This window comes from Mya arenaria, chromosome 7 (assembly GCF_026914265.1).
Source record: "Mya arenaria isolate MELC-2E11 chromosome 7, ASM2691426v1".
In the NCBI taxonomy this organism is placed as follows: Eukaryota; Metazoa; Mollusca; class Bivalvia; order Myida; family Myidae; genus Mya; species Mya arenaria.
In genome coordinates, this window is record NC_069128.1 from 45309042 (window position 1) to 45321721 (window position 12680).

The following is a 12680-nucleotide window of genomic DNA, read 5'->3' on the forward strand; positions in this document are numbered from 1 at the left end:
AGAAACAATTAGGAAAAGTACAAATTCCATAGAACATTGAAAGCTGAGCTCAAAAAACCTAAACATGACATTATACACAATGAGGTACAAAATGTACATAATGAGCAAACAGGAAAGACAAGAAAAACACGTCAAAGAAAAACCAAATGCATTATCTGCAAAACAAATTCCTCTAAAGTTTAAGACTTAAAAAAACTGTAGGAGTCTCAGCTGCTACTTGATACACCCGCTTCCCATATCGTTCCTGGGGTTTACGGACTCTGGTTGGCCTGTTTGGGGTACCTCAGCTAGACTATTGGGGAATACTTCAACTAAAATGTTGGGGACTATCTCTCCTGGTTGTTCTGAAACAAATGGAAAAAAGAACTTCCTATTATTCTGGCATGTAATCGTATAGCGCTATGTTAGTCTGCTGCGACTGTTGTTCAGCTAGATCACGAGATTGAGTTCCATTGAGTCGAGTAGTGTCTTCGGCCTGAAAACCGCATATGGTATTTGTGCTAACAGTAGATTTCAATCTATTAATATACCGGATAGGCTTTCTCCTTTGGGGTATGACATAATGCTCAGAGGATTCATAACTCGCGTCAGACTCAGACTCAGGCTGTTTAAGTACCACATACTTGGACTTAGTTGTTCTTTAAGCTCTCCGCGGACATTGGACATCAGACTCCCTTGGTAGACAATTAAATTGCAATAACATATTACGATGCAGAGTACGTGTCCTACCCTGACCATCTTCACGCCTCACTTCATACACTGGGATATCCGCATTAGGGATGCCCACTACAATGTAAGGATGTTCCTCCCAACGGTCAGCTTACTTGTGTTTACCCTGATGACCTACTGACAAAACAAGAATTATATCTCCTATTTCAAATTTGGAAGCCTTCGCTTTCCTATTTTAACAGCCTTTACCATTTGCGCCCTGTTTGGCGGCCTCATTTGAAGCTAGTTTGTATGCAAACTCCAGTCTCTCGCTCAATTTTGTAACATCAGTCTGACGATCAGCTAACCCTTCTTTGGACCCAGTACATAAATAAATATCAATGGCTAATCTTGGGTGCCACCCAAACATTAGAAAATGAGGAGAAGAAATATTTGAGTCACATTTTGTAGCATTGTATGCCTGAACAAAAAGCGCCAAGTATGTCGTCCAATCATTTTTTTTTGTTCTGCTTCTAAGGTACCTACTATTTTGATAAGGGTCTGATTAAACCGTTCTGAAGGGTTTGATTGCGCATGATAGGGTGTCGTGTGAGGTTTTTTGTACCAACGAGTTTGCTTAATTCCTTTATAACATTACTCTCAAAATTGCGGCCCTGGTCACTATAGAGCTTCTCTGGAAATGAATAAAATTTGAAAATAATTGTCATAAAGAGCTTTGGATGTTGTATGTCCTGTCTTATTGCGACATGGCACTGCTTGCGCATACCTGATAAAATGATCTGTTATTACTAAGACATGCTCATAACCTCCCTTTGACATTTATAAAGTCAAAAAATCTGTACAAAAAAGTTCCATAGGCCTAGTGGTTGTTATGTTTACTAATTCAGCTCTTTGGATAGGCGACTTCCTGCGAATATTGCGTCCACAATTTTCTACCAAGAAATTAACATCCTTTTTCAAGTCCTGGCCAGTGAAATCGGTGCCTGGATTACCTCAAGGTTTTCTCTTTACCGGGATGCCCTACATCATCATGTATACCTTGCAGAGAGCTATGTTCCTGTAACAAATTGGAAGAACTAACTGTCTGCATAGCTGACTGTCTTGTGAAGTGGTTCTATACAATAACCCATTTTTTTTTTAAAATGAGATGGTTCCATTCCCTAAGGAAACGCTGAACTTGCAGTGACTGCTTCTGGTACACCTCCTCCCTAGGGCGAGAACCACTGCGCAACAGATCAACCACCCTAGAAATTATTGGATCTTTTGCCTGTTAATATCTTCTTCTTCACTGTCCACTGGAGATTCAGAACCTGTAGAAATACAAGAAACAAGTGGTACATCTCTTATAGCAGTTCCACAGACAGCTTGGAAAACATCAGACAATACTTCTGGAATTCTTGAAAGTCCATCAGTATCAGCATTTAACTTGCCTGGCCTGTAACGCAATGAAAAGGTGAAATTTGATAAAGCCGCAACCCAACGGTGACTGGCTGCATCCAACTTTGCTGTACAGATAACATATGTCAAGGGATTTTTATCAGTCACTACTTCAAAAGTATTGCCCCACAGATAATCATTGAACTTTTCTGTTACAGTCCATTTCAAAGCAAGAAATTCAAGTTTGTGCGCAGGATATAGCAACTCAGTTGACTTCAAACTTCGACAAGCATAGGCTATGACCTGCTCTGTACCATCATCTTGTTTCTGGTATAAGACAGCACCTAAACCATATCCTGAACTGTCGGTATGCAGGATAAATTGCTTGGACTAATCTGCAAAGGCCAGTACAGGAGCAGTAATCAATTTCTTGACATGCGTATCAAAAGCTAACTGTTGTTCCTTTCCCCAGTTCCAAACTACAGGACTATTTCTGCGCCTTTTACTTCTCTTGCCGTTAAGACTGTAACCTTTAAGCAATGCATTTCAAGGATTAACAATTAAAGCTCTGGATTAGTATGAACTCCTTCGGCAGAAATTGTGTGTCCTAGATAAGAAATAGACATGAAAACTTCTCATTTGGAGTGTTTTAACTTTAATCCATTGTCTGATAACCTTGATAATACTGCCTTCTAACGCTTCACATGCTCATCAAAGTTCCTGGAAAAAATCAGAATATCAGCTATGAAAGGTAAACATTCTCTATAGTGTAATTCTCCAATAGTTTTCTCGCAAAGACGCTGGAATGTCGCACATGCTTAGTCAAACCCAAACCTATTATATTCCACTCGTAAAATTCAAGATAAAGCAAATTATAAGAGTTGATTTTAACACCAAGATCTGTTCCTATTTCTTCATGAGTCGGGGAACTAGGTAACTCAGAGGCCAAATTGTCAACAGCATCTACTTCGGTTATCTTGCAAACTGTTACTTTTTGTTTAATGAGTAAAGTCTTTGCTGACATATTACATACTTTGACAGTAATTCTAGCAAATGACCCTGACTGCTTCATCTTAACAAGCCGTGGACAGACAGTGTAACCTAGATTACCATAGTTTTGATTTTTCTGTCACTACTTTTGTTATCTTGTGATCAACATTTCGTGCAACACATTTAAGGGTTTGATAAGGTGCTAATCTCACAGACTTTTTACCCTGCAACTTAACATCATATGAAGTGTATCTCAAACTGTCTACTGCCAACTGCCACGCCTCGGGTAATTCATCAGATGAGCTATCACGGAACATCCGAATCACATTAGTACCAATAATAATGGGACAAGAATTACTAAACTTGTTATCGGGGAATATCAACAATGGTACATACAAAGGAGCACTGTGAAAGTTTAACAGATAAAGTACATTCAATCAACCTAAATAGTCAATTTTGCACCATTTGCTGCCGAAATCTCCAATCCAAAACTCTCCAATTGTTTGATAACCGGTTTGGTTGGCATTTCATCAACTGCATTCTGTGAAATCAAAGAAATATTGACACCTGTATCCATCAAATATTCCTACATGACCCCATTAATCATAACAATAGTGTGATTTAATTCGCCTACAAGACGTGAAAAAAGTATCAGGACCCTTACTTTCACCAGCCCCTGTATGGTCCACAACAGAAGCGGTTACTCTTTTGACAGATCCTGTTCAGAGCCTCTGCCTCTACCCCGATATTGTCCATATCCCCCCTTCTGTTGTTCTGAAAATCGTGAGAGAAAGACTTATTAGAAGATGGGTTACCTATCTGTTGAAAATAAGAGCGGGAAATTTGCAAAAAAGTTAGTATATGTTAATAAAAATAAATTACTTGAAACACCAGTTCTCATACACACATACCCATGAAGATAGTACAATACATGTACAACACAACTGACCACTCGGTCACACTTGAGTTCACATGTTAAATAAACCTGCTCTTTTCCTTAAGGGATTAACTTATTAAAATATAATTATGAAACCTGGGTAACACATATACTAAATGTAGTCTTAATGATTCTTGAGGTTATATTATACTAACAAAGGGGAAAGGATCAAAATTTGTAACTCATGATTCTTAAATTATTCTTTAATATACTATGTAGTATAAATTTGTACAAGATTAGTAAAATCATTTACAAACGCTTGTAAATCTGGTATGTTAAGTTGAGCGATAAGGCGAATTATTTGTGTATTATTTGAAAACAATATATTATTATTTCGCTTAATTACCAGTGATTTAAATTTATTAGCACACTTTTAATGGTTCGTATGCATAATGGGTATCAAAGACTTTGCTTATTTTAAGGCCTCAAATATTGCTTCATTTGACTCTCATTGTATGTATCAAACTGTTAAAAAACATATCGACCAAATTTGAGCATGTATAAATTGATACTGAATAAAAATTATTCTTTTCCTACATCGTTGAACGAAATTTCATTACCGGATACGTTTGTCTAAAACAACTTATAACAAATGTGAGGTGTAATGATATCAGTAAAATTTAAAAGAACTACATATCAGTCTCGGCTAGCACCTAGGTCGACACTATTGAATGTTGTTTTGAATTAGAATTTAATACACGTTATAACCGTAGTTGTCGGCTTATAACACTCGCCTTAGAAAATACCCTATTCTGCAATAGAAATCACTATTACAAGAAAATAGACTAAGGAATAGAAAACTATAACCAAAGTCCCTATTCAAAATATATAAAGAACAGAAAACAAGAATATTCAACTTTTCTAGTTCTTAAGGGTGCACCCTTACTCCCAACTATGATCAACCACAATTAATATTATTGCTTTTAATTACCAAACAGGATGGCAAAATATAGAAAACAATGGTTCTTATGAACAATCCCGAGTTAAATTTAAAAGAAAGGTGCCCAAAACTCGGTAGTTCAACCTAACGAGACGATAGTAGATCACAGTGAATCTTTCAGCACTCACCAATCGTTTAAAAAAATTGCGTATTCAGCAATTAAAAACACGGTTACAGTTTTGTTATCAGTCATTTATATTTTCCATAAATACATTATTTTTTAACAAGTTCAATGTTTATCACTCAAAAGTCATGTGTGTTATACATGTGTATGTATTGAATTACAATAAGACTGTCACTTTAAATATTATGACATCAAAAACTATTGAGCGTTTATGTACACTAGTGCAGTGTCAATTTGTACAATATTAAATTATGTTAAAACACTCCTCTCAAAAAAAGGAAAGAGCGAAGACTGTCCGACCCCCCTACCTCTTGAAAAACAAACTATGCAGCATAAGTTCACATAATAATCAAACAAATTGAAAAGGTGGTACGGATCATAGAAAAAATGTTTTGTTTTAAAAACAAATGTGCTGCATTGTTTATTGACTTTATGCATAGTGTTTCCGCTCAATCTTAATATGCAGAGTTAAATATTATCATTGTCTGTAGATACATTTTAGCGCCATTGGGCTCAATTTTCGTTTCGCGGGTTTCAGCATATTTAAAAGTAAAATAATCATTGTACATAACTGTTTAATTTTGCATGGACCATCATAATTTTAATAATTGATACATGCAGTATCTGCTTATGAATCTTACAGTATGATAAAGTGTCACAAGGGAGCATCTAATGTGTACCTTATTAAACTCGAATATTACTTAAAAGGCTTGACATATCCCTATTAAGATAAGTATTTGATAAATAATTCTTTATGCATACATATTGAACTTTATTATACAACCAGATAGGGTACATAATGATGCCAAAGAGAAACATCGTGTGTGCCTTCAGTTTCCAATGAAATAAATAAACTATTAAAAAATCATTTTTGGGTCGGATCTGGACTTATTAGGAAACGGAAAGGTGTACACCTGACAAATTACATGCAATATTTTATATTGATCAAAGTATTGAACCATTCTCACGAAAATGATATCAAAATTATTTAAGGGTCATGTTTGACAACAAATACACAAAGGTACATAACCTATGTCTTCTAAACGGTTTCCTCTTATATAATTATACAAGACTACTTTCCTCAACGTGCATCCGAAGAATCATTAAAACAAGGTAGAGCTAGTCGAATTCAAAAAAAAAATTAGAATTCAGGAACACCCAACCATGCGATGATAAACTCGAACAGTTTGTTACTTTCCGTAATTTTGCAGATATCTCATTAACAAGACTTTCAACAACCCTTTATCAAATCACTAACTGGTACTTAGGACATGAAAAATGGCCACTTGTTTTTTCATATCCAAAGTTAATATGCAAAGAAATATTACTTCATGATTGATGCTTATTTTTTATTTGTGTCCATGTGTTAGCGCTGACGTCAGCATGATTTTTCCCAGGATATATTTCAGATGGTGGCACATAATTTCATGGGCAGTTACAATGAAACAACGGTGTAACAATTATGCAAATATCTGAAAAGAATCTTGCCAAATCAATCCATCATACACGATCAAAGGATATTGATACAATAAAACCAGATAAAAATAATTTTTATTGGTTTTTATTTGATTTTATCTTACATGTTTTTTGTTTGCTTCAAAATCGGATACAGCACCACCTTGTTGACAAGACAAGAACATGTTTTGGGTCGAAGATTTATGGGATCCTTGATGCATTATGGCATATGTCGTCGGGGGGAAATATGTATCTGTCTAGATGGTACAGGTATTAGGTCTCTGAACGGATGCATGTCGCATCACCGGGATGGCATGTGATTCATGCCGACGATGGAATCACAAATATTTGTGAATAACGACCAGTGGTTGAGTGGCAGGACGGATGTTTGTATATGAATGTAATTAAAATGCGTCATATACCGCTGTGTGACCAAATGAAGTAAAAACGCTTCCGTTGAAACCAAGTAGTATTGGCGTCTCTGACAGGATACATGTTTTTATCATAAAATGGGTTAAGACGTACATGTTGTATCGCCTTGCAGTGAAGAATCGAGACTGAAAACTATTTACATACCGAATGATATGTGATGCATGCTGTTTCCGTAAAAACACGCATGTGTTGAAACCGCCTAGCGGTGGGTGGCATATGTTGTTTGTGTCATATCAACCGTGACAAATGTATGCATTGTCGCTAATATCATGTGTAACAGGGTGAAAATGCAAGTGACTGCAATGCCATATCATTGTGTGATGCATATAATAATATGCAAGTCCGTGGATATAGTGTAGTAAGTAAAAGAACACAATCGCTTACATTATGCAAAACAAATAACGGCGTTTTCGCAAATATCTAGTTATCGAGTTTTGCAATAAGTCGACATTCTCATTAATGATAATAATTAATCTCCAGCATTGTTATTTGTATACCTTGTTGAAATTACGTTTAACGAATAAATCATTGAAATAACAATGACTATATTACTGAGTTTAATATTACCATTTGTCCAATCTGCAATTTAACTTGGAATGCATCCATTAACACGTTAATTTGTCATTGCCAAAGCGTAGTTTACCATCAAAAACATGCAAGTATGTCAGTTATACCGATCTGTTAATGCGCGAAAATGCATCGAATTGTACTTTTCATGTATAAAGTGAAATGCCATATCTCAGTAATCTTAATGGCCTTCAGTGTTGTCGGGTGAGTTTCTCAAACATTGGGCGTTATTTTTAGCAAGAACCTAACATAAAAATCTTACATATTTCCTCCAAATTGTATTGACAATTAATAAACAAAATCAATTAGAAAATTCGAAAACTAATTGTGACGACATGAACGCTTTCGAAAACAATAACACTGAGTTAAATAATTATAAGATTGCCAAATTCTGATTGACCTCCAACATCGTTTATGTGTACTAACGCTCACCTATCATTGCACATAGTAATGCTGCTATTTAACCGTTGACAGTTGAAATGATAATTATGCGATTACGTTGATAGCAAACAATTGATACGTTTGTTCAGCAGTTGAATCAGCGAGTCACTATCAATTTACCGCAGATAAACGGTCCAAATTCAAACACTTGTGGCGACAAATCAAAGTGAACTATGTGAACAATGTCAGTCATCTACTCAGATACGTGTCACCCAAGTACCCTATGCAGCATATAGCTATCTTCAAATTGATTTAATTTTATATGTTTACTTTCTTATTTTATTTGCATAATCAGCTGTTTATAATTGATTGAAATTATCACAATTAGTTGAGTTCGCCTGTGATATCCCCATGTTAACATGATTTTACCTGATACGTTGTAATTTTGTAAAATAGTGTCATATGTGAATAAAAGGTAGTTCCGTAGAAAGAGCCACATGCGAATTTAAGGTAATCTCGCAAAACAGCGCCCCATGCAAATTTAAGGTAATCTCGTAAAATAGTGTCACCAGCGAATTCAAGGTATTCTTCAAAATCAGTTTAGACTAACTACGTTCTCCCCATTTGTAATACTGGATGTGAAATAGTGACACATGCGAATTTGATACTGCAACCTTTGATAAAGTAGTATGTGTGTTCTTAGAAGCATTTAATGCAACACTTTATTTAGCTTACATCAGGAAAATATTGAAATTGTTCCACCTTTCAATGCACAAGGTTCTCACATGGTCGCAAATTTTGTTTTAACTCGGCCACATTGTCATTAAAAGTTTAAGGTCAGATTCAGCAGTTTCCTTGAAAACTATTGGTCTGATTGTTATATTTTATAAAGCTACAACGAAACGTTCAGTTACATATAAAGCTAAAACTATAACCCATATCAGGTTCATTCATGTTGTTTTAATTCATACACTAGCCTCGTGGTTCGAAATAAAAAGATACATATTGACACTTTGTCTATTTGACCATATTGAAGCCCCCAAAACATTGCAGTGTCGACACAGTACGTCGAGTATTGTGGGGAGGATTATTAACGATCGACAAATAAATTTTGTGTGTTGTTGTAAAAATATTTCATTGTCGTTTTTCCCTCCTTCAAACAAAAATATATAAATTTCAGCACCATCTTCATTATATTAGCCATACAATCAGTAAGACAACAATTACTTCGATCGTTTATAACCAAGACAAATAGTTTAGTACTGTTTATAGTATTATGTTATATATTAGTTATACTGTCTCTTCTACATTTTAAATTGCGAATGGACTAAAACAATTTTTTAATAATGTTTTAATAGTTCAACATGCTGTACTGTTTTTTTCTCTATTGATTGCTGATTTAACATGCAAAACTGTAGCTGTCATAAGCAGTACAATTATTTAAGTACTTCTGAAGTATCCGTAGTGACATGCCCTTATATGATACTTGTTATTGCAACTTAATGAAGATAAAATCATCTTATCAGTGGGAAGGGTGCTTCATCTTGTTTTAGAAGATAATTTAATTAGATATTGCGATCTAAAATCGTATCTAGTTGTTTTTGTACGTGAGCATTAATATTCATTTTGTTAAATCTGTGTACGTTTCGGGAGAGCACGTACTAAGTTTATATTTTTAAGATCAACAGATCGCCATAAATTGGCAGCCGTGGAAAGTCCAGCAGGTCGAGCGGGAGACCAGCCAAACCGTCAAGAACCCCTGCCGGCAGTGAACACTCAACATCTATCACATTTATGTTTTTTTTTATTCAAAAGGAACGTTATTGTACACATAACCAAAATAAAGCTTAATTTGAGCAAATAAGACATGTCCATTCTATACGATTCTGTGGTTTCTATACTTTTTGTCAGTGATAAAAATGACGTTCACTGTTTTAAACAATGACTTTATTTAGCTAATAGGTTCCTCTTTTCGAAATTCTGCTATTCAAATCAGACATCAACGCAAAATGACGTTAAATTCGTATTAAAGTTTGCATGTATTCTCTTATAAAGTACTATTTAATGCTTTTTAAAACAACTTCAATGCATAAAATAGATCGCACTCGTGAAATATAATGTTTGGTGCTCACAAGGTGCACCATATAACACCAAGCGCTAAAACAAAACATTGTTTTCATTGGTACTTGTTTGAACGGTCATGAAGGAGTAGTTGCAAACAAGTTTAACCTCCCATTGAAGTATTGTTACACTGACTGTTCTAAGGCGATAGCCCAATCATTTAATAAGTATAGTCATGCAGCCTTTTTGTATTAACCTTCAACAATGAGTGTCTCTCCCTCGCTTATTTGTCACTGACTGGGCGGATTTCGCAGCCTTTACCAGCCAATATTGGGCATTATTAATTAACTGTTACGTATTTGACGAGATACAGGGACAGTCGCGGTACCAATACCAGACAATTGACGACAATATACTCCAAAACTTGGCTAATATCGACCAAACTCGGCCAATATTAACCACATTTGGCCAATATCAGTTTCCTTTGTTTTGATTGCCTACAAAACTCGCCTAGTATATGATTTTTACAATTTTCATTCGTACGGTTTGCTATTATAGTTGTGTTCAACCAGTATGTTTAATTTCACTTTAAGGATGCATGTGAAAAGCAGCAAAGTTAAGTCTAGAAAAGCAGAAACGAATGAATATTAAAGGGATAAATACGGCTTCAATGTGAACTTAAGGTAAGTTATTCGAATGCTTTTAACCAAAATGTCGTACTATACGTATCAGTTAATTAATAATATACTTATTAATTGGGTGATTTTATGTTGGCCGAGTTATTTGTCCACGGTCAGCTGTTTTTAGAAATCAATGACCATTTTAAAGGTACTTATGAAGTAATCGGTAGGTAATTGAAGTTTTGAAGTACGAAAATACTTGCTTTCCTCCATGAAAGAGAAAAGGAATACCAGCGTGGGAGTTATTGAAGTCGCTTGTTTAGTTTTTTTTGTTAATTGGTATACAAATTAACAAGAACACAAAACAGGTTTAATCCAGCCTTTTAAACGTTTCTTACTTCCCTGGGCTCCGTTTCAATTAGATATCTTAGTCGTAAATAACGCTGGCGTAAATATTTAATACTGTATGTTTTACGGGCCTTTAAATACAGCTGTCAAATCAAATATAGCAAGTGCTCCACGTTTTCTTTTCGGCGAAAAGTGAAGTTCAAAGTTGTGAAACGTCACTTCCTTTATCAATTTTGTCGTATGTAAACATTGACCCAGTTTGCGTTATGGTCGTGAAAAGGGATTGTCAATAAAATTGTCTTGGGGAGGAATCGACGTTAGTCGACTTTTGGATGGACAATTATTCGTTCGTGTATGGGGGACTGGCACCGGAGATCACGAAGCAAGGGAGTCATACAAATTGGGATGAAATGTTAGAAGCGTAAGGGTCTTCTACTTCCATTTTTACTTTCAGTTTCTTTTTTTTTTTTTTGAATGTTTTAGTAGTATGTGAGTGAACTTATTTTATATCTGAGGTTATGTTTTCAGTTTATTTAAAATGTTTTCTATATTGGTCATAAATAAAAATAATTTCTGTAGTTATGTTACCGATTTATTACGGATATTGATCTTTTTAGAAATGTATCCTGTCAACTATTATTTGATCACACTACTCAATAAATATTTATTAAATATGATCAATTATTGTTGTATTTTTATTGCGAATCAATGCAGTTGGACCGGGAAGGACAGTAGAACAGTCAAAGAAGAAGTGGACGGATTTAAGTATGTAGCTTAATTTTGATTGAGATTTTAAATGGATATACACCGTTTTTGAACATAGTAAAATTATAGTAGAGTAATAAATATATTATTATACCATCCAATATAGTATGCATAAGCACAGTTGAATTATTAATAACCAATATAGTATGTATAAGCATGGTTGAATTACTTATATACCAATATAGTATGTATAAGCATGGTTGAATTACTTAATTACCAATATAGTATGCATAAGCATGGTTGATTTACTAAATTACCAATATAGTATGCATAAGCATGGTTGAATTACTAAATTACCAATATAGTATGTATAATCATGGATGAATTACTTAATAACCAATATAGTATGTATAAGCATGGTTGAATTACTTGATTACCAATATAGTATGTATAAGCATGGTTGAATTACTAAATTACCAATATAGTATGTATAATCATGGATGAATTACTTAATAACCAATATAGTATGTATACGCATGGTTGAATTACTTGATTACCAATATAGTATGTATAAGCATGGTTGAATTACTAAATTACCAATATAGTATGCATAAGCATGGTTGAATTACTAAATTACCAATATAGTATGTATACTCATGGATGAATTACTTAATAACCAATATAGTATGTATAAGCATGGTTTAATTACTTAATTTCCATTATAGTATGTATAATCATGGATGAATTACTTAATAACCAATATAGTATGTATAAGCATGGTTGAATTACTTGATTACCATATAGTATGTATAAGCATGGTTGAATTACTTGATTACCAATATAATATGTATAAGCATGGTTGAATTACTTGATTACCAATATAGTATGTATAAGTATGGTTGAATTACTTAATTACCAATATAGTATGTATAAGCATGGTTGAATTACTTAATTGCCAATATAGTATGCATAAGCATAGTTGAATTACTTAATAACCAATATAAATCTATTCAAGACTCACGTAACATCGTCCTATATTATGATCATGATACATTATACATTATCGCACAAACT